Source organism: Fukomys damarensis, unplaced genomic scaffold, assembly GCF_012274545.1.
Source record: "Fukomys damarensis isolate Sample0158 unplaced genomic scaffold, DMR_v1.0_HiC HiC_scaffold_11, whole genome shotgun sequence".
Lineage (NCBI taxonomy): Eukaryota > Metazoa > Chordata > Mammalia > Rodentia > Bathyergidae > Fukomys > Fukomys damarensis.
Genome location: NW_022900923.1, coordinates 29,077,614 through 29,101,930, shown reverse-complemented (window position 1 = coordinate 29,101,930; position 24,317 = coordinate 29,077,614). Strand labels below are relative to the sequence as shown.

At 35.8% G+C, this 24,317-nt stretch overlaps 1 long non-coding RNA gene and 1 pseudogene across 1 annotated transcript; one reads left to right on the top strand and one right to left on the bottom strand.

Annotated features, from left to right (window-relative positions):
- Nucleotides 1–1,244: 1,244 nt before the first annotated feature.
- LOC104870031 lies at nt 1,245–20,518 on the bottom strand. The gene is made up of 3 exons (XR_782437.1): nt 20,462–20,518; nt 20,207–20,308; nt 1,245–1,293 (listed from the first exon to the last, which is right to left on the bottom strand). It is a non-coding gene; the product is annotated as an uncharacterized LOC104870031 (long non-coding RNA).
- On the top strand, nt 19,936–20,084 carry LOC117285642 (annotated as a pseudogene).
- Nucleotides 20,519–24,317: the final 3,799 nt, after the last annotated feature.

Genomic DNA, 24,317 nt, shown 5'->3' with positions numbered 1-24,317 from the left:
AGTAAATTAGCATAAAAATTGAAAATCTACCTGATAATTTGAGTCCTTATAGAAAATGATGTGTAGAATTGCTCACCAATGCAGTGTTTTCTGGCTTAAAAAGTGACAAGAAGGCTCTAGCTACTTCTTGGCAAGGTATGCAGTTTCCTTTGAGTGGATTATTACCCTATGCACCAGCTCAGTATGCAGAAGGCTTTGTTAAAATCACATAGGGAGATCTTTCAATCATTACCACTTTGCTGTCAGTTATGTAGTTTTTAGATGGAAAACAAAAAGGTACAACAAAAGTAAAAGTTGCTCCAAACCCTGAGAGAAAGGAGGATAGAACATGGAGCAATCATGGGGACAGCATGAGAGAGCAGGTTATCATTTCTATGGTTCCAAGAAAGACAGAGACCCTAAAAGAAGCTAAAAGAAGGTGAAAGTGAATACTTGTCAAGAGCGGGCATCAAATATGAAGTTTATAGCCAAATAATTAAGCTGCTATTTATGATGTTTCCTACAAATCTACTTTCCTTGTATTATCCAATCTATTAGCATTTCATTACCTGAATTCAATGGCAAATTTGGTAAAGTGAAATTTCCAAATCTTTCCTCATGAGAACATCCCATTTTTAGAAGCCTTTCACGTCACACAATTATATCTGAAATTGCAGCTAAATTCTAATCATTATTTCAATTCTCATATTGCATTTTTCTACTCTATTTAAATGCCTGCCTTTCTCACTCCATATGTATGCCTTTAAATAGTTATAAATTGCCATGTTTGACCAAACAGCCCAATGTAACTCCGTTCCAACATCTTTTGAGAGTTGAGTGCTAAGTGTAAGTCACCTTCTTTGTCCATTAATTTTGAATAGGTTTACAAAACTATGAAATTATAGATAGCATAAAAATGAAGAAAATAGCCTGACATATCCAATTGGTCATACATCTGTCTTTCATTTCTATGCAATTTCAATGTGTGGTGAAACTAGGGACTAATTCATGGGCACACGATAGTTTCAGTCCTTCAGCTTTTCTCAGTCAACTCATTAACGATTATAGGTACTGCTAGTAGCAAATGGTCCAACTTTGAAATGTTACACATTTTGTTTTCTCAGGAATCACACAGAACTCTAGTTCCAAAAAGGGCAGTTGCAGTGTCAAAGTGGCACTATCGTGCTTACCTTGGTCACAGCTGGGCCTCTCAGAGAAACTGTCAAAGTATCAAGTTGTCAAGATAGTTGCAGAAGTTCCCTGCTGCTACCATGTGTCCTTCTGCACAATGAAAATGTCAGCAGTTCCCGCCACCTGAGTGGAAACTTTAAATCACTCTTCTCACTCTGACTTTTTATCATCAGAATGAGAAAGACTTAATAATGCAAGAATGGTAGGTTAAATCTATTTGAAAGATAAACTTATCCCCATTTAGAATCAATGGGTTTAACTAAGTCTTCTAAAGGAGACCATGAGGAACATCCCTATCTACACCAGAACTGGACCAGGAAGAAGCAGGGAAAAGTGCCTCCCATGTCCCAGGAGATTGCTATGCTGCACAAGTTAGTCCTAGCTGCTGTCCTCTATTTTCTTAGAGGACATATTAAATATGAATCAACTGAGCTAATAGCCATCAAGCTCATGTCTGCTTTGCCTGGAAACAGTACATAACTAGTACCATTTCATTAAGTTAATTAAAATGGAGTTTTAAAATTATTACTTCAATTTCCTTCACTTTATAGCATTAAAAAGTTGAAATCTAAGGACAAATTTTCTGGGGCTACTTCATGAATTCAAATCAGATATAAAAATAAAATACTACAGGTTTTTTTTCCTTATGACCCATACTTGATTTTGTTTGTTATCTAAGTTATACTCCCCCAGAAGAATAATAATTATAACTTTATAGTAATGCACCATAAAACCGAATAACTTTCATGTTGTTATATTCTTTTTGTTTAAATAAGAGCAAAGAGTAAAGAAAAAAACAAAAGCCCCCTATATTTTCAATTTGTCTTTCTAGGCTTACCAAAAGGAAAGCACATTTACTATAAAGAATACCTCTGTCTTCCAAGAAATGTTTCAGGCTTGACAGTTTAACAAATTTTGTGATCATGGTAGGAGAGTTTAGATAGGTAGTCCTTTGGCTCTTCCCAGCTGTGGGAATTTTTGATGGATGCAAACTATATATGAATAGAAGAAAAGTGGCCTGTATCATGATTTGAAAAACTGTCAAATGCCACATAATCATTGGAAAACTGCTGCAGTAGACCTTATGATAATTAAACTTATTTGCTTCTTTTTATAGATCATATATATGGAAGACAAAATTAAAATCCTTTCTGCTATGGAAGTTAGATTTTAATGAATTTGTGCATAAAACTGACTAAGATTCAGACGGCAAATTTAGCTCTCAGTCTAAAACTTAGAAAGCAAGGAATCCATTCTTTCATTGTTAGTGCTGCTGTTCTTTAACTGTGAATATATTTAGATTTTAAAAATAAAAAAACATAAATTCAATAAAGCATCCAAGGGAAAAATATCCATTCTTCCCATATTCTATTTATTTTATAATTGGTTTCAAAATGTAGAGATGGTTCAAATGTTCCCCTTAAGCATGTACACATCATCATGGAAAACCAATTCATTATTCTTCAAGGGCTTACATTAGCAAAAATAACTTCTGATGTTTAAGTGAAGCTATATGAACAGCTGACTCTGAGAGCCAAACAGTTATATCAATAATTATTAACATTTTTTAAAGCCAAAGATGCTTGAGTCAGAATAGAATTAACCAAGATTTGGCAAACTGAAAACTATATTGTTTCTCCCTCAGATACTCTAAGGAAGGATGGGATTTTTAAGAGAGATTGTTTTTATAAAACAATCCAGCAAAACTCTGATCATTTTGTTTCATTCCCACAGGAATGTTTCTTTTTAAACTATGTTGAAAGTTACCTCAAACTGCTTGGTTGTCTCACTTGTAAGCTTCAGTGGAAATGCTTGTATTTTTCAGAGTCCTAGTATCAGATGTTACTGGCAGAATTTTCTTGGCAATGGCAGTTGCTACATCCTCCATGGGACTTTTGGGACAAGGCAGATATGAAAACCAAAACTTTAGCTCCATTCAGTGTACAATAGTCTTGGATTTATTGTCTCATGATTTCTAAGCACATAAAGTGTTCTGTTTAGCCAGTCTAAGACACAAAGCTTGACATATCTTCTAAAATGAACTTGCTATTTATGTTCTACCTTTTATCCACCCAAAGTTTTTTTTCTTTTGCTATGTATACTTAAATACGGTTTAGAGCTCTTGAAGGATATTATTTGATTGCTACCATTTTGACTTTCATGGCATTTTGAATGTGTTTTCGAAAACTTGGCTTCTGACTTCCAGTCACTGCCTTGGTCATAGTGTGTGTCTCTATCTGGATCCATGTCTTTGCTGTCTTTTGGTTTTCTCTTTATCTTTGCCTCTCTCTCTCTCTCTCTCTCTCTCTCTCTCTTTCTCTCTCTCTCTCTCTCTCTCTGTCTCTCTCGCTCTCTCTGTCTCTCTCTCTCAGATTCTATCTATTATCAAGAAATCATCCAATAACAAATGCTAGCAAGGCTGTGGGGAAAAAGGAATCTTTCTCCACTATAGGTGGGAATGTAGACTGGTGCAACCACTGTGCGGATTCCTCAAAAAACTAGGACTAGAGGTTTCATTTGACCCAGGTATCCGCCTTTTTGGTATCTTCCTGAAAGAATCAGAAGTATCATACCCAGTGATACATGCACTCCCATGTTCACAGCAATATTTTGTAGTAGCTAAATCTTGGAAACAACCCAAATGCCTATCAACCGATGAATGGATAAATAAGATGTGTTTGTTTTTAAATAATGGAGTATACTCAGCCATAAAGAAGGATAAATTAGAGACATTTATAGCTAAATGGATGCACACAGAAACAATACTCATAAGTGAAATAAATTGGTCCAACATGTATAAATATCACATTGTTTCTTTGGTACAAGAAACTGAAAAAATTTAAATAAGGACCAAAATGTATAACAGACACTGTGAAATGGGAAGAAAATATTCAAATGGAAAAGGCACGAGAGGGGAGGAGGAAGGGAAAGATTGGAAAATAAAAACTGAGAAAAGAAAGCTAAAATGGAAGCAAAGCTCTTAAAAATAAGGGGAAGAGGAGTAGAAGGGAGGGGAGGGGAATGGGAAAAAATATGAATGAAGATATATAATGTAGAGATACAAATTCTATGTGATGAATGTGATCATTATGTATATCTAAACTGTACCAATAAACTTATTAATGATAAGGCAAAAAAAAAACAAATTCTGTCTCACAACATTGCTTAGAATTTTCTCACAACAGAACTAGCCACAGTTGTTCATATAAAAACATAGTGAATACAATTAATACAAATAACCATAAAATAAAATCAACATGGCTAAAATTATAGTTTTTAAAAGGACAGGCAAATCTCCATGACAAAATATAAATACTCAATATTTAGTTCAGGGAAAATAGGTTTGGTAGAAACAATGACCAGAAAAAAATTAAAATTACACCTGAAAAAAATTAAATGGAATACATATAATGAGCAAGATGAAATTAATGGTTTGAATCATTTTTAAATATGATGAAAAATTAATCAAAATGTAAAATTCAGTCACATATAGAAGAAAAATACTAGAAATATTTAATCAGTACTGTATAGATTAGTTAATTCATTTTTTAAATTTAGTATGTGTATTGGTTTTCTAGAACTGTTATAACAAAGTACCAGGAAGTAGATTAAACAAGAACATGTTATCGCATAGTTTTGCAGTAGTCTGAGATCTAAGTGTCAGCAGAGTTGGTTTCTTCTGAACGCTGTCAAGGAGAAGCAGCACCATTCCTCTCTCACTGCTGGATGTTTTCAGGCAATCTGTAGTGTTCCTTGGCTACTGGAAACATCATTCCGATCTCTGTCTTGACAGTAACACAAGATGTATGTCTACATCCAAATTTCCTCCACTTTCCATCTTATTCTCTTCTTTTTTCATCATATGTCCACCAGGAAGCTGGATCCTGCTGCAGCAAGGAAGTGTCCCCACTCCTTCGTATCAATCAAGACACAGGCAGCCATGCAGAAATGTAGGCAGGATATATTGTACAATAGATATGCAAAGTGTTATGCTTTTAAGTGAGAAGGCAGGCAGCATCACAAAGACATTTGCACAGATACATTTCTATGCACACAAAAGTTACTTCTGGAGTTCAAGGAACAGTGATGATTATCACTGTTTTCTTTACACAATGCAGATGTGCTTAAATGTTTTCTCTTAGGGGTTACTTCGGAATTTCAGTATCTCAAAAATATCTCCCTGTTCCTTTCCAGTGGTCAGTGTTCCCTTGGGGCCTTAAGTCATGTAAGAATCTAAATTAGGTCTCAGCCCGAGGAGGGAGGGCCTTTAAAGAACACTCCCTTTCTGATATCACTGGGCATAGGTCATGGCACCCAGGAACATGATATGCCTTGTTTTAGAAATAGATGGCCAGGTAGCCAAAAGGCCAGATGTCAGAAGGATGATGTATAATCTTAAATGTCACTGTACTCGGTAGGGATAATTTAATGTGAAACCTAACAGATGATTACAAATGTATTACACCTTGAAGTCTTTGTTTCTCTACTTACCTATGACTGGCAAATCATGCTATTTTTCCCTCCCACATACACCTTTGTCTCTCAGTCCTGCTGATGTCTAACACACTGTCCTTTTCTTTTCTTTTTTTCTTTCTTTTTAATGGTACCAGGATTAAAACCAGGCCCTCACAGTGAGCAACACCCTTGGCCCTTTTTTCATTTCTTAGTTCGAGACAGTCTTGCTAGGTTGCTAAATTCCCCAAAGTGGGCTCGAACATGGAGTCTCCTCCTCTCCTCAGCTCCTCAGAATGCTGGCATTATAGATGTGCACCATCACATTCAACATACTTTTTAAATTTTTTTTCTGTTTTGGAGAGATTTATTCAGATTGATCTTTCTTTCTGACTTTTCTTTTGTACTCTTTGCTAGAAGTTTCAATTTTGAAGAGATCTTGTTCTCTGATTGTTCATTTGGATAGATTCCAGTTATTTTCTTATCACTTACATAACAAGATTAATTATACCATGGTTTTTACTAAGTTTTCCATTGTTTCCTAAGTTGTTTATTTCATCTATTTCTTGTTGTCTTATTTGGCCTCTCTCATTTAAATTGAAGGTTTTTCTCCAATAAATTGGGATCATATAAAAGAAGAAGGCCCTGAAAAGCCAGTGTTTTTGTGCATTATGGAAAGTTCTATGACACCATCCCTCCTTTTTCTCATGTCTGGCTGAGGAACAGAATTGTTCTCTCTGCTAGTTACTGGATGTTAAACAAACCTTTATAAGTGTTCTTACCTTTCCCTATGTCTTCATAAATAGTCCCTCCTGAGACTCTTTTCAATTAATTCAATGGCTATGCTATCTGTCCTGCCATCATGGCCAATACAAAATATCAATCTTTTCTCTGCAGTTTTCTGAGAGAGTACTCTTAAGATATACATTGGTGAAATCAAGCAATTCACAAGGCAAATTTCATTTGGCACAAGTTATTTCACTTGAAAAGTTAGTACTCATAGTGCATATGTGCATTATTCTGGAAAGAGAGGCAAAAGTTTCTATCAGGGTCTCAGAAGACTTCATAATCTAAACATAGTTAGAGATTATTCTCCTTAACATTGTATTTGTCTCCGTAGAAGGTTACATGTAACATTCTGGTAGTTGACATCTGCTGGAAAAAATATAGTAAGTAATGAAAGCGTCACAATTCTCTTCCAGGTGATATTGATTTTATTCTAAATATAAAAAAAAGAGGCTTTGGCTTTTATATGTGTATGAGCATAGCTATAAAAGATAAATTGTATGTAATATTTCTTTCATCATAATAATCAATATTATCATGGAGTAAAATTTAACTAGGCTAAAATTTTAGTACATTTTATTTTAGCAGATCTACTTCCATATGTATTACCAAAATAGCACGTGCTTGTTGCCAAGTATTTTATTCTTTTTAATAAACTTAATTTCCTTTTCCGAAGGTTTATATGCCAATAGCTTTAGGGTTATACAGAAATTTTAATTGTAACACAAAGCTTTTATGTTTAAATCAGAGGTTTCTAAAACTCTTTTCAACATTTTCAATTATTTTTAAATATGCAAAAAAGGATTTCAGTAATTATACTTGAGCATGTATAAATCACTCTAAGACTGTAACAAGTGAAAGAAAAATATTGAAGGGCCAAGTTATTGCCCAAGATAATTAGTGCAGCATTTTCCTATACGAAACAGCATGAAATAAACTTCAAACTAATGCACGAAGTCATATGAGCATAATGTTTATTAATAATTGAACAGGAAAACAGCTTTTTAAGATTTTCCAAAGTGACATCTGTAAAAGCTACAGAAAAGGGAGTATTTCCTTTTATAAAGCTGACTTAATTTTCTTCCTACCTTGCTATGTCCAATATCTCCCATAATTGTTGAAGACAGGCAATTTATTCTGAGTGATAAGGCAAATCAAACATTAAATATAGGCTTATTCCTTCCACATAAAATTACAAAATGAAAACAAAACAGAATCAATGTTTCTAGATATGTGGAAACTAAACATAATATATGTTCTCTTTGTCATACACATTTCAATTACATGTAAAAGTATTTTACAGTTTTAGTTGATAGATCTGTTTTCAGTCTGCACTGATGAATCATTCATGTTTGCAATGGCTTTATTATACTTCCCGAGATTCTACTGAAATCCACTTCTAAACTGCTTACTGCTGAATCCTTCCCACAGCTGTGGTCAGTTATCCTAGCCTACTCTCCTTTGCATCTACAGACCTTACTTTCTATACCCGATATCTACTAACTCATTAAATACTTACATACATGGGTTAAACCATCACTTGTGATGATGGTGAATACAAAATCTCATCATTTAAACATCATAAAACATGGGTAAACGCTATGATCTGAATGTTGGAGTCCCCCCAAATTCATACGTTGGTATATTAAGAGATGAGGTCTTTAGGGGTGTGATTAATGGGATTAGTGACCTCAGAAAGAAAGGTGAAGGCAGTGTGTTTCTGCCTTTTGCCATGAGAGAGTACATGTCAGGTGTCACCTAAGAGGAACAAGATCTCACCAAATATCAAATCTCATGGCATCTTGATATTGAACTTCTCAGTCTCCAGAATGACAAGCAATGAATTTCTTTCATCTACAAAATACCCAGGCTAAGCTATTCTGTTATGACCGCCCAAATGGACTAATACTGGGTCTTTTCACATCTTACTTTGCTAATTTGTCAGGGAGTAAGATTATACCTGAACTTCTTGCATTAGGAGGCATGGAGATTAAATGAGGCAATGAAAAAAGGTTTAAAATGTAAAGCGCTATGCTTTAAAACATTTACTGTGCTTCACACTAAATCCTTCATTACCATTGGCTGATATAATCATTAGAAAACCCAGTGAAATAAAGGTCATTATTTAGAAGAGTTTAGAAAGCAAGGAATGTATACAATCACACTATTAGAAAGTGATATAAATAGACTAGAACCCAGGCAGCCTGGATCCTAAGGCCATTGTGCCCTGCTGCATTCTGCTGCCTTACTTTCCATAAAGCTAAGTTAAAAAGAAAAAGAAAAAAAAAAAGTGCTCTTGAGGAAGCACTATTTTCAGATGAGCAATTTGCAATTCTACTTTCATCTTTGGTAAGATCCTCGCCTCACTGCCCACCTTCAAAATCATGTTTTCTACAATTGTCTGATACACCCCAGACATCTCTCTCAGATTGTTTCCCTGCAGATGAAGCACTCCAGGCAATACTAACCCTCTCCAACCACTCACCCAAATACTTATTGTTATGATAATTTCAGATCACTGTCAGTGTAGAATGCCTTATCTTTTGACAAGAAATTATCAGAGAAATTCTTTGCAAGCCTCATAAACTAAGACTCTTTACTTTGTCACCAGGGCATCCTCTGCATGATAGGTTTCTTTCATTTACTCCTCAGGCATAAAAGTAATCATGTTCCATTCTATGGCTTCTGTGTTCTTCCCACTCTTATCTCCCTAAGAATTAATTAAATTATGGCTGTCATGTTAAGGTAATTCAATAAAAAACTATCCGTTTTACTACCATTCACATGGATGATAAGTATTCTTCTTAAAGAGGAACAAAAATGAAAAATGTAAACTTGCAGAATTTATCCTATATGTACGCATAAATATCAATCTCATGAGATAAATGGAAGAGGCTATGGTTGAAATGGACTTACACTTTCACCTTATCTTACCTGTGCAAATTTTAAGTGTTTTTTTTTTATTTAATTTTATTTTTTTGATACTAGAGAGTTTTACTTGTTTTGAGTGTTTTTGTTTTTGTTTGATACAGGGGAATGAACCCACATTATATGTACTGAGCTACTTCCCCAGCCTTACTCACTTATCTATCTTGAGACAGGATCTTAAGTCACTTTTGATCCTCCCACCTCAACTTTCCAGAGTACTGGGATCCCATCCATGTGGCAACAGGCCCAGTTTTTTGTTTTGTTTTGTTTTGGTACCAGGAATTGAACTCTGGTCCTTGCGCTTGCAAAGCAAGCAGCACAACCACCGAGCTAAATCTCCAGACCCCAGACCCAGTTTTAAAAGTTTATTAATATTGTCAGTATTGGAAATTTCAACATAAGCATTAAACTTCATCAATGTAGACTGAAAAAAACAGCAGGAGATAGGTGGTCTAATGGACTAAGAATTTTGTTGAACATAATCTGAATTGCTCAATCAAATTCTAAATAAAATAATAGTTAACATTTGGCTGACTGATGACATCAGATGTATGCAGTATCTCTTTTAAATCACAATTATGCCATTAAGTAGATATCATTGATACCATAGTACATGAGAAGAATGAGGCTTAGAGCACACAATTAAGTCTATTACAGACCTGTGATTGGAAACCAGCCCTGGGTTCATCACCAGGAATTACAATTCCCACGCTTCCTCAAGAGGGGTTGTGTGGTAAGTCATCAAGTCAAATTTTTCCGTGGTTTGACTAATTATTTTAATTGTATGAATCTTATTCTAAAATGGAAATGTATCCATCATATTTGTTGATAATTTACTCAATCTAGTAGCACTCATATAAACTTACTGATTATGTTGCAATTAACAACAAATGACCAAAAACTATATAACTTTGATTTGTTTCTCATGTCCAAGATCTCATTTCAAATATAATGAAGTCTTTTCAAGGAAAAATCATCTTTGTGGAGGGCATTTAGATGTTATGAATACCAAGAGTCGGCAGTCACGCTCTGCTGCAAGTGCCTGCTGAAGACCACATGACCACTTTCCTTTCACAATCAGGAACAGCAAATGCCCTTGGCCAGAAATCAGGCTAAATTTCTCTTCTTCCTCTGCCAATATTGAGCTTCTGCTCTCTGCTGACATGGAGAGGTCTGCTCTAAACCGGGTTCAAACTTATACAATGGAATTAGTCGTACACAAACCATGTTCTAAGAAGAGACTTTAAAAACAAATTAAAACATATCTGCAAAGTAGTAGATAAATAAGTACATAGCGTTAAAATAAATTATACATTGAAGGTTAAATATTGCATGGTTGCTCTAATATCAGAGAGCCAAGATATAAAAAACAGTTTACAGATGAAAATAGAGATGGCAGGACACAGGGAGGTAGATTTCGTGGAGATGGAAAGTGGATCTGTAGAAAGAGAGAGGAGAGTGCAGTGCGGAAGAAGGAGCAGAAATGATCAGGATGCAGTAGGTACAGGTACCGATTCCCCAAGCTTAAAGTAGCTATTACGTGTCAGAAACATATGCTAATAATAGAAGTGAAATAATGAATATATAATAATTTAGAAATATAAAGAAAATTTTCTCTTAAAACCAGCCCAGAGCTTTAGTGGTATTTTTATAGATAATGTAATATTCCTACACTCTGTGCCAAGAATGAACTAAGATTCTCTAAAACACATCAGGCCTTGTTTTCTACTGCACTCATAGTTGTCTTGTTCACACTCTATTGTTAAGCTACTCTTCCAACTTTTTATAAGTTCCGCTTGCTTTTACAAAAAGTATAAAATCTTACTTAAAATTTGAAATATAAGCTGTATAAAAGTGGGGTTTTTGTTTCATTTTTCCCCTTTTTTTCTTGCTCATTCAGCTGCAGCAATAAAAGAAATGTCTGCTAGATATTATCTCAAAATACTGCTTAATAAACTAAACAAATGTAATACATTTCAGTTCTAATTTCCAAAGAAATTTAAGTGCACATATGTCTTGTACTTCGTGTTGGACATAGCATTGAGGTTTATGCACACTATTTCATGCAAGTATCACAAAAATCCTAATCGGAAAGTACATTTTAGGCAAAAAAAAAAAAATACACATTACTCCATATTATTTAACTTCCAGAATCACCTTTTGATGGGCAGAGTCATAAATAATTATAATACTTATTTCCTGAATGGGATATTTTTGCCACTCTCTCTAGTAAGCACAGAAAGAAGGCATTATTTCTACTTTTAAAAAAATGGAGAATAAGAGGTCAGAGTCAATAATCACTCAGTCTCTATCAATCATCCCCTGGTATCGGTAACCTTCACTGAATCTCTCAGTCCCTCAGGTCAACTGTTCCACCTGCCACACTGAGCTCTTCACAAAAGTCCCTTAGAGGACAAAGGAGGCCTGAGAACTGACAAAGATACTGAACACCGAAGCGTTTCAAATGAAGAAACAGTTCTAGGCAATAGGTGAGAACACAAAGATCCCTATGATTATGAATCTTGGCAGGCTGGCCGAATAAAAAGATCAATAAAGAGTGTTCAGGATATCCCCAAATACAGGGAGGTTTACCAAATAAGAGGAGTCTGTGAACAAACAAATCTCAAAGATAACGAGAAAGCAAGTTTTTTAAATATTAGGCTCTCTCAGCCTCTTTAATATTCAATAGGACTCATGAAAACTACTACAACCACTGTACCTTTTAAGTAGTTACCATTCAGATAAGTAAATTAACTTTTAATCCACTAGTAGATGATACTATTCACTTCTGGTGAATACCAAAGTTTACTGGGCATTTTGGTTTTTTAGTACCAAATGGGTATTTGCCCATGAAACATACCACAAAAATGTTGTGTGATAAAAGTGAAGGAGGTGTGTTACTTTTCTAGTATTTCAGTACCATAGTCTAAACCACACTGCATATCTTTAAAATTCCCCTGGGAGGTAAGTGTTCCTCCAAGAAAGACTTTATGAAAAAAAGATCCCAACGTGAACACCATAGAAAATAATTGTCTCATTAGGACCTGGCTATAATATCCACCAAAAAAGCATCTCCTTATAAACACTTGTCTTGCTAATAAATTGCCTACTTAAAATTTGAATTAAATATATAAAGGTAAGGTGTTCCTAGTGAAAAATAATTTCCTAATGAGCAGCTAAGTCATACAATCTTTAGCAGAATTATTATAGTTATTACTAATAAAATCAGCCTCCCATTTAAATGTAGAAAAGCTGCAATGGTTCCAATACCAATTATACATTATCCCCAAATTACATATTGAAACTTGGTGGAATTATGCCAAGATGTAATCAGAAGGAATCATGAGGTGAGCAATTTTCAGAGCTCAATTTAATTCAACATCTTTTTAACTGTATCCTCCAAGTTTATAATTACATTTAGCAATTGGTTTGATTAAAGGGAGAAAAAAAATCATGCTGCTTCATTGACCACTATTTTAAAACTTATTTGAATGATACGGCACGTGATATAATTAGTAAGCTCAATTTTGAAGAGAGCAACAACACAGAAATTTCTTTAATTCTGATGGACATAATATAAAAAGTCAATAGGTCTTGTTTATAGAACTCAGTGTCAAAGAATAGATATATTTCTCCCTATTTATCATGGCAATTAGTGTTAGGTGACCAGAAAAAGAGGTTGTTGAGATCAACAAAGGGTTGAATTTTTTAATGTATCCAGTATAGTCTCTGTGAAATTAGGCAAGATGCCTAAATAATAAGGCCACTTTACATCTAAATAAGAATTAGAAGCTTGCTGTAAAGAATTTTGGGGACAATTAAAGTATTTAAGCATGTTACAAGTAAAAGAATATTTTGAGAGGGATTTATGGCAATAAGCTTTTTTGCCATACGAAGGCTTTCAAATTTAAATGTTCACATTCTGCACTTATACCTTGTATATTTATAAATACCATATATATTATACTTGTGTGTTTGTGTGTGTGTGTGTCCTGATGTCAGGAGATAATTCTCTATGACTCTATCACACTTTTACATACCTTGAATGGCCTGTGTTCTGGACTATCTTTTTTTTTTTTTTGAGTCAGGGTCTTGCTATATTTTCCAGGTTGACCTTGAACTTACTATGTAATCCAGGCTGGCCTTGAACTCACAGTGATCCCCCTGCTTCAGTGCTGGGATTATGTTCTGGACTATCTTTTTAAAAAGCATTTACAGAGAAAAAAGCTTTTTTAAAAAAAACAGAGACAGCATTTCCCACTGACACAGAAAGTAGATTTGTCTTCCAATAAGCATAGTGAAAATACAGCCTTCTTCTGGGACAAAGGCTGTGCTGGCCTCCTGGCAGTCTTCTAACACTGCCCTGAGGAGTCTCCTAAGCTCAATATTCCTCAGTATGACACTACTGGAAGACTGGAGGCAAGAGGGGGTATATTGCTTGCTGTGCCATGAATAATAAATTTCTTTTAACCTAGGAGTCTTGCGTATTTTGTCTGCATCTATTAAATTGAGATGGGCTAACTCGTTAGATTATAAGGAGAGATACCTTTCATCTTGTTCTATTGTTTATACCTAGTGTGAATTTAGGTGTTAATATAGAAAAGTCTTATTTGGGGCCATTTTGAATCATGGGAATCATGCGATAAACAAAGAAAATAAAATGGGTGAACCAGAAGATCTTGTTTTATTTAATTAATTTTACTTCAATGGGGTTTAATCCAAATCTAAACTCTTTGTGCAAATGGGCTAATAAATTCTTTTGCAGTGTTGTTATATTTCATAAGATATATTCATTAAGATAAATGCTTGGGACTTTCAAACTATGCTGGCATTAAATGGCAATTCAAAGTAGATGTTAAAGTAATTCAAGCCTTTAAAACATTAATTCTCCTTCATGTACGGGGTGGACAAGGGCATGGACATCTGATTCAGTGCTTTAGATTCCACTCTGAGGTGGCACAGTGTGCCAAAGGCCAAGATGCTGGTGTTGCCATTTTCTTTCCATTCCAGAACCAGAGCCTTGGAACCACAAAGCATTCACTGACGGTTTCCATTCAGTCATGAAGAAAGCTCAGACCTCTGTATTCCTGCACGTGTTCCTACCATTTCAGGAGAATGAGCTGTGAACACTCCCCAGAGAAGGAAGAGCCCGGCCCACCTCTTGTCTCCTGCCAGTTCTCCCAGTCCTCAGCTCACCCCAAGGCCAAATTTGCAAATGAAAACTCAGAACACAGACAAACAATAAGAAGAAATAAAACAGGGTGTTCAATTCTGACTTTTATTATTACTATAACCAGCCTCCAGGGTTAATTAAATCTAAATACTAGTAAGTTTCACAGGATTTCTCTTAAGTATATTTTTCATGTATTATAGGAGGTAATATTATCCCCTTGAATGTTTAAAAAACCAAAGTATTAATCATTCTATAATTCAAAATTATAGTAGAAAAATGTTGCTTTTAAAAATTGCATTAATAACTTCTGTAGTGCATGCAAGTAAATCCCAACAATGGGGAGGCTGAGATAGGACACTGCGAGTCAAGGTCAGCATGGACTACGTAGTGAACTACTGGTACTAACTAGCTAGACCATGTCTAAGAAGGACTTCTGTTGAATCCAAAGACCAAATAATGATACATCACAGGATTTCATTTGAAGAGAAGTACAGGTAATATTTTGAGTAGTGGTCTATTTGGATATATACTTTGTATTGTGGTTTATTTTACTGTGAGTGTTACATTATGCATGTTGCCTGTAGTTATATGATAGTGATGCATGTAAATTTTAAAAGAAAAATTTCTACATCTAAAATTTAAATGTTCACATTCTGCACTTATACCTTGTATATTTATAAATACCATATATATTATACTTGTGTGTTTGTGTGTGTGTGTGTCCTGATGTCAGGAGATAATTCTCTATGACTCTATCACACTTTTACATACCTTGAATGGCCTGTGTTCTGGACTATCTTTTTTTTTTTTTTGAGTCAGGGTCTTGCTATATTTTCCAGGTTGACCTTGAACTTACTATGTAATCCAGGCTGGCCTTGAACTCACAGTGATCCCCCTGCTTCAGTGCTGGGATTATGTTCTGGACTATCTTTTTAAAAAGCATTTACAGAGAAAAAAGCTTTTTTAAAAAAAACAGAGACAGCATTTCCCACTGACACAGAAAGTAGATTTGTCTTCCAATAAGCATAGTGAAAATACAGCCTTCTTCTGGGACAAAGGCTGTGCTGGCCTCCTGGCAGTCTTCTAACACTGCCCTGAGGAGTCTCCTAAGCTCAATATTCCTCAGTATGACACTACTGGAAGACTGGAGGCAAGAGGGGGTATATTGCTTGCTGTGCCATGAATAATAAATTTCTTTTAACCTAGGAGTCTTGCGTATTTTGTCTGCATCTATTAAATTGAGATGGGCTAACTCGTTAGATTATAAGAAGAGATACCTTTCATCTTGTTCTATTGTTTATACCTAGTGTGAATTTAGGTGTTAATATAGAAAAGTCTTATTTGGGGCCATTTTGAATCATGGGAATCATGCGATAAACAAAGAAAATAAAATGGGTGAACCAGAAGATCTTGTTTTATTTAATTAATTTTACTTCAATGGGGTTTAATCCAAATCTAAACTCTTTGTGCAAATGGGCTAATAAATTCTTTTGCAGTGTTGTTATATTTCATAAGATATATTCATTAAGATAAATGCTTGGGACTTTCAAACTATGCTGGCATTAAATGGCAATTCAAAGTAGATGTTAAAGTAATTCAAGCCTTTAAAACATTAATTCTCCTTCATGTACGGGGTGGACAAGGGCATGGACATCTGATTCAGTGCTTTAGATTCCACTCTGAGGTGGCACAGTGTGCCAAAGGCCAAGATGCTGGTGTTGCCATTTTCTTTCCATTCCAGAACCAGAGCCTTGGAACCACAAAGCATTCACTGACGGTTTCCATTCAGTCATGAAGAAAGCTCAGACCTCTGTATTCCTGCACGTGTTCCTACCATTTCAGGAGAATGAGCTGTGAACACTCCCCAGAGAAGGAAGAGCCCGGCCCACCTCTTGTCTCCTGCCAGTTCTCCCAGTCCTCAGCTCACCCCAAGGCCAAATTTGCAAATGAAAACTCAGAACACAGACAAACAATAAGAAGAAATAAAACAGGGTGTTCAATTCTGACTTTTATTATTACTATAACCAGCCTCCAGGGTTAATTAAATCTAAATACTAGTAAGTTTCACAGGATTTCTCTTAAGTATATTTTTCATGTATTATAGGAGGTAATATTATCCCCTTGAATGTTTAAAAAACCAAAGTATTAATCATTCTATAATTCAAAATTATAGTAGAAAAATGTTGCTTTTAAAAATTGCATTAATAACTTCTGTAGTGCATGCAAGTAAATCCCAACAATGGGGAGGCTGAGATAGGACACTGCGAGTCAAGGTCAGCATGGACTACGTAGTGAACTACTGGTACTAACTAGCTAGACCATGTCTAAGAAGGACTTCTGTTGAATCCAAAGACCAAATAATGATACATCACAGGATTTCATTTGAAGAGAAGTACAGGTAATATTTTGAGTAGTGGTCTATTTGGATATATACTTTGTATTGTGGTTTATTTTACTGTGAGTGTTACATTATGCATGTTGCCTGTAGTTATATGATAGTGATGCATGTAAATTTTAAAAGAAAAATTTCTACATCTACAACAGCAATAACAACTCACCATCTCACACAACACATTACTAAATGTGTTATAATAGTTATAAGTACAGTTAATGCTAACCTATATTTTCCAGAATTCCAGAAACTGAGAGAAAAAAGTTGGCAAGATGAAAAAACAGAAGGCAAGTATTCATATTGGCTCATATTTTCCTTGCAGTTTCTTTCTTCTTCCTTCCTGTCTTTCCTCCTCCCTTCCTCCTTCCTTCCTTCTTTCCTTCTTTACTCTTTCCCTTCCCTTCTCTTTTTCTTCTTCTATGTCCCATCCCATAAACCACTTCCTGATGTTAAAGGACAATCAAGTGGAGAGATATTGAGAACCTGGTACCTTGGCAGCACTGAGCGGATACTTATTTATTTCTCCCCAGTTGATTGTCAACACTTGGCTATGTCCACTAGAATCAATACCTGACTTTTCCCCTCCTGTTTATTGTTTTTTTCAGATATGGAAATAGTGAGATTTGAACTTAAAACAGCACTGGAATTTAGTAAAGGTATAACACAAGAACTTTTTTCCATATTTAAGACTAGTTGTCAAAACTGGTTATGAATAAATTATCACTAGAGTTCACTCTTTTAGATGTGTGAAACAGCTAAACATCATGTAGAACATATTCTGATAGACTTCATCTTTTTTTGTGGGTAATGCATGCTGGAATAGGATCAAAGTTCAACTATACATGAATATTTATACCTCAAACATTCAGTACATAAATTCAGTTCAACTGCTAGAATAAGAGCTATTAAATGTAAAGCCATTGATATTTAAATAGAGGGATGAAAGCAGAATCATTTCTTTTCTGTGATTAGGATGAACTATCACACTTATCATTTTAGAATACATTTACCTTCATTAATCAGCATATTTACATATTAAAAGCCAGTCAACCAGTCCCTATGTAGAAGATGATGCATTTGTAAGAAGCTGGAATGTTTCAGAAACATCTAAAGTAGTGTAATAACAACTTGCTGCACAGTCCAAAGGAAAAATGATTAAGGAAGATGAGGAAGAGAGTGGCATGATAAGAACAGGTTTAGGGACACAGTGTCAGGCACAGCACCTCCTAGGGGCTGTATTTTTACCTACAGTGTACAGGGAACAGGAACTGGGAGTATGCTGGGAAATGAACCAATCACATTTTTATAGGAATAGTATTTATGTATTCATGGAATAGATTTCAAAGTACTTTTTCACCTCAAATTACTGCAGTGGTTTATAATTACTGCAGTAGCTTAAATTGTAGCCCTGGAAAAAGTTAACAGGAAGAGCGTTTTCACTAACGTGAAAGTTTTAAGCAGGTAGGAAAGAAACAGACATGTAATTAAACGTAATAAATATATAGCATTTATCACATTTTGCCAGTTTTTCCTAAAAAACAAAAACAAAAACAAAACAAAACAAAATATGTTTTAGTACCAAGTTGCTGGAGGCAAAAACCACAGGCTCTGTTGGTATTATTATAGCTTGATTTTAAAGATTCAAGAACAGTTTTATAAGTTTGCCCATGTATTCAAGTGTCATCAAGATACATTTGATTATTTATAAAATGCATTTCAAAGTAAGTTTTTCTTTAAAGGAATGTATATTTAGCTCAGATGTGTTAAGCTGCTAAAACTGCTTGCATTTTGAAAGGATGTTAAATACAGTACAACACCCCACCTTAAAGAAAAAAAGAAAGAAGCCCAAAGATTAACTGTTAAACAACCCCCAAAACAAATGATTCACTGGGTCTTTATAAGTTACTGCCACCCAGTGGACATTTTATGCAAAGGCTGCTTCTTATTATTTGGGTAGAGAAGATGCTTCAAAGAGGCATCTAACCTACCTTACCAGTTGTATTCCAATGGCACTCCAGTAAACCAAAGAGCAAGAAAAAATAGCAAAAGAAAACGGAAAATTCTAAAAACTTAAAATTTCAACACAAAATAATTGTATAGTCATAAATGGGTATGTATTCTATAATTTGGCAAATATTTCATTGTGAACAATTCTATTATAAGCAAAAATCCCAATTAAAGAAAAAAACAATGTCACTGTGTGTCAGTTCCCTTATTTTTAACCTGGAGACAATTTCAATAGTTTCTACCTACCGAGTCTATGAGAAATACATGAGTCCACACAAGAGCAGCACTCAGATTTGCAGTTAGCCCACCATTACTCAATTGTTAGTAATCTTATTACTTGGTCAATGATTTTTAATGGTGTAGGAAAAATTCCTACTAAGGTCTTATGAGAATTACTTGGAGAACTTTCAGACTGAATTTATTTTGCTCTTTAAGATCTCCCATAAACTCTAATGGGCCATGTTCCCACCTTCCATCTTTCTTTCTACTATATTCATATATTACAATAATTTCCCCCAAACCTCTTTATTCTCAAAAATGGGTTACATGTCTCAGGTGCATATCTTAGACAAATTATTCAGAATCCTTTGTCTAGGTGCTAAAAAAACAATTGCCTTAACTTGTGGGAGCATTGAAATACAAAAGGCAACAAACACATTGTAAATGAGGATGTATTAGTTATCCAGTACTTGTGCAACCACAGGTTTTCAGGATTAGGACACGAACATCTTTGGACATAAAATTCCAACCACCACTGAAGGTGAATGATTTGAAAAAGCATTGTGAAGCATTGTGCAACCTTGGGCCAGGGATTTAGCTCAGCGGTTCAGTGGCCTGCCTCGTAAGAGCAAGGACCAGAGTTCGATCCCCGGTACCAAAAACAAAACAAAACAAAAAAGAATTGTGCAATCTGAACTCCTGGGAAGTAGAAATCAACATGAATTTTACAAAGCACCTAACAGAAAATCCAAACATAGGTAAGAGAAATTAATAGACAATTTGTAGCTCAAAGTATCATGATGAATTTAGCTTTGCGCAGTGGCAGTATCGTAGCCAATGAGGTTTATCCGAGGCGCGATTATTGCTAATTGAAAATTTTTCCCATAATGATGAATTTAAAAACATTTTGTAACCTAGGGTGTTAAAGTAGAACCAATTTGACCAATCTCTAGAGGTGCGCAATGAGTAATAAAATGAAAACTTTTTCAAGGCAGGCGCGGTAGCCACTGAGCTAAATCCCTGGCCCAAATAAAAACTCTGAACTTCAGTTTTCCCAGCAAGATGAGAAAACAACTTACCAGTCACTGCAGTTCACTGTGTTCCCTGCTCTGCTCAGCTGGTGCGTTCTCCGTGGAGGCCTCTGGGGTCGCCAGGAGTTGCTCAGCTTCCTCAGGTTCAAGCTGTAGGGAGAAAGCGCGCACTTGCCACCTCCTTCTGCTTGAGGTTTCTCTTCGCTCTCCCCATGGGCTTCGTTTCTTGCTTCAGATCCTTACTGGGTCCCAGGGACCCACCTCCCTCCTTTTTCCCTTCCTCGGGTTACTATATTCCGGCACCTGGACACCAGCTCTCAGAGAGGCTGCTTCTCCGCGCGTCACGGATCCGCCATCTTCCCGGAAGTCAGCAAGGTGAGAAAAAAGGCGCTAATAATTGTATGCGCAGCACTGCTATCTTGTTGCCCAATGCAGTCATTGAAACTACTGGTAAAATCCTCTAAAGTTGATTTGTCAATGTTATTGTTATAAATTAGTATATATGTCCGGAAGTGATACAGTTCTATGTTAAATCGTCATTCTTACTGGGTCCCCACATTGTATTTCATATTGTTTGTTCTTAAAATTGTAAGTTAGTGCCATTAAGCGAAGTGAGCCCAGAGTAACTCTCAGCAGTAGTAGTAAGGTAATAATCAACAAGCAACACGCGGATAAAAGAATACCAGGCGCTATTTTATTTTATTTATTTATTGTACGGCGTTAGAACTCGGGTCCTTGCGCTTGCAAGTCAGGCAGTGGAACCCCTGAGCTAAATCCCCGGCACCAGACACTATTTTAAGTGCTTTACACGTGTTAGTTTTTATCCTCACAATGTCCCCATTAGCCCATGGTTAGTAATTCCTCAGCATCTTGGCAGGGCTCTTCTCATGCTAAGACTCCTGACTCACCGGCAGGATACGCAAAACTGATTAATCCAAGGGGAAAAAATAGAATGAAGTAGCATGGAATACAACTTCAGGAAATGTCTGAAATGTGCAGCTGAGAGATGGTGAGTTACGAAAATCCGCTGGCCTGTGTAACTCACTTTCCAGTATAGTTTATTTTTATAAACTGTTAAACAATTTTTTCGCAGGCAGAACCCGGAAGGACAGAAAGTCAACCTCATTTCAACCTTTACACTGAGCATGTGTGTTTGGAGCAGGTCTTTGCAATCTTGTTCGTTCACTCTGCCCTATGCTCTCATTCAGAAAATGCTTCTGTCTGACTGCTGCTTGTGGTAGTCTGAGTAAGACAGACCGCAATTGGGTATTCTGATGTCTGAGAAGCAGAACAGAGCTGAGAAAACCCCAAGAGATGCCATCCACAGAAATGAACCCAGGGAATGTCTAAAGTGCCTTCCAATATTGACTAAAAATCTAGATTCTCATTGCCAATGGATAAACAAAGTATGACAGAGAAAAATGAAAGTATGTACTTTCTCATCTATGAGTACTAAAACCAAAGCAAGCTTTTAAGAAAATATCCTTTTGAAATTCTCCTTTTTATTATTCTGATTAAAAATACTTGGAGTGTTGTGAAGCTCCAGGAACTGTTTAGTAAGAAGAAAAATCAAGAACAAATGAAGGCAGTTTAGTGATACAGCACTTGCCTAGTGTTTGCAAGGCTGTAGGTTCCATCCCCAGCACTGAGAAAAAAAAAAGCTCCTTCTCTCCTAACATTACCTGTTGTGTGTTAATTGCAAAATTAAACTAGTTGGAGAAGCTATCCACATGTACAAGCAAAGTTATTATAGATTAGGTTATGTGTTGAGTGTTTTGAATGACCAAATTGGTATCTAATCCTAACTAAGGAGTGAATATCTAAAACAGTGGCCATGAGGTTAGTTTCCTTGAAAGCCTTCTGGAAACATGTGCATTTTTACTGGGTTCAAACTAATATTTTTGCATACATGTATTCCCCTGTTTTAATCACCTGTTGCCAGTTGGCAGAGAACATTCTCTAAGCATGAGAAAACAGAACAAGTACAGTGATTTGATGAGGAAATGAACAGGGATGGTCTAAGAGTGAACAGTGTGGCAAGCATAATCCCTGGGTTGGAAGATCGGTGGAGGCACCCAGAGGGAAGGTGCTCAGGTGGAATGTCTTGTCATTTGCCCAGCTTAATATTTAGTGCAGCATTTAGAATATAAGTGAGGATTCAGTAAATTTTTATTTTTAAAAAGTTGATAGTGCTTAAAGTTTGAATATCTACTATCTGTCAGGCATTACTTGAAGTGCTTCACATTTTTTAAAAATCCCTTTAATATTTCAAACTGTCCTGTGGGATCAGTATTGATGCACAGAGAATTTAGACATACAGGATTTACCCAAGATCATGCAGCCAGAAGCCACTAGAGTTACAATTCATGCTCCAGAGTCATAGTTAGGAAAGAAGGGAGACAGGAACTGAGGAAACATAACAAGAGGTGGGGGGCAGAGAGGAGAGAGATTGATTTTGATTCACCAATTCTGTTTGCTTGGGATTTTCCCCAAGGCCCACTATCTAACTCAAAATTGAATGTTAAGCAGACTATATTCAGAAGAGTAAGGAAGTAAATAAATGGAAAGTATTTCAGCAGATACCCCACAAAGCAGAGTAGAAATATTCAACTGAACCACTGGCTGACACTTAACTGTATCTCAGTGTTGTCCTGGTTTAAGATCTTCTCTCCTGCCCAGGCCCTGAGTACAGACACATGAGGAATCCATGCAGCCACTCAAGGGAAAGAAAGGTCTTCCCAATTGCCTGATAGATAATTCAGCCTTCTTCTTAACCAAAAGCACTAATCCAGCTGGCACACCCTGTAGCCCTCCTTTCCTGTAAGTAACAGTTTATATGTCTCATATCACATTTGAAGGTAGTGAACCAGAGAATTGAACATTTTCTTTTCCAACTATTTTCAAAGACTGTCTCATATGTCTTTCAGCCCGTGATCATTCTGGGGAATGATTTCTGATTAATTATGTCACCAGTCACCAGTACATAATTTTGCATATTTAGTATGATTACCTTAGATGTCCTTTCCTAAATGTCAAACACTAGGAAAACCATTTATGAGTAGGTGGGACAGAGACTTTGCTTCTACAGTGAGATTTCAGTCTAAAACTCCAAATACTGCTCCCATTCACTTGATTAAATCAGACTGCTTTAGCCAAAATAATGACTTGTTTCTCTGTGAGCATGAGAGTATGAATTAGATCCACCTGAAAGAGGCAAACCATGGACTTACGATGATAACTAAGCTTTAAATACTTTATTGCCACCTTCTTTGAAGGCTCACACATTTTGAATGCAGAAAAGAAATGAAGAGTGTGGAGGGAGTAAGGGCAATATCTGCTGGGGCAAGAGGGCAGAGAAGAAACCAGCCTGCTGAGAAAGTAGCTGTGGAAAATATGTCACCTTCCTTTTCATTTTTAAACCAGAGTCACACCGAGGTAAAACTACTATTCCTCATTCACTGACAGAAAAACACACAAATTATCACATGTTGTTAAGAATGTTACTTATGATCCATAACCTCTAGATGCAAAACCTCATTCATCCATCACTCAGGTTTGTGAGCTGGAGGAATTTCCTCCCCTTATGCTTCTGTTCCCATCCTTAAAACAGGTTAATAATAGAATAACTTCCTAGGGGTGTAGAGGAAAGTAAAAATGATAAAACACTAAGAAGAGGGGCTGTCTCATAGCAACTGGACCATTAATGTTAGCTATTTTTGTTCTTGTTAGTATTTTCATTTTGTAAGCATGATGGCTAAATAAAAGAAAAGACTTCTAATAGTGACATTTCTTCAAGTTTTTCTTTTATCTCCATTAAATCAAATAGTACCACTATGAATAAAGCACAAAATTTTATGGTTGTTTTTCTTTAAATATTTGTTCCTCTGGCTGCCAAAGTTACATCAAGTAGGCTGTTTACTGATCAGAAAGATGCTAATTTAATCACAGATTGATCAGAAGCTAGAAAATAAATAATTACTCTATGTCAGTAGGCATTTTGAAGTTACTTAATAGGATTTACAATTATTGACACATGGTGAGTCATTAAAGAATAAAACTTTGTCTTTTTAAAGTAAGGTTATTTATAATGCCCTCCTGTAATTTAGCTAATGTGAATTATTCTACAATTTAATTTTGTCCTCCTTGCATCATTCATTCT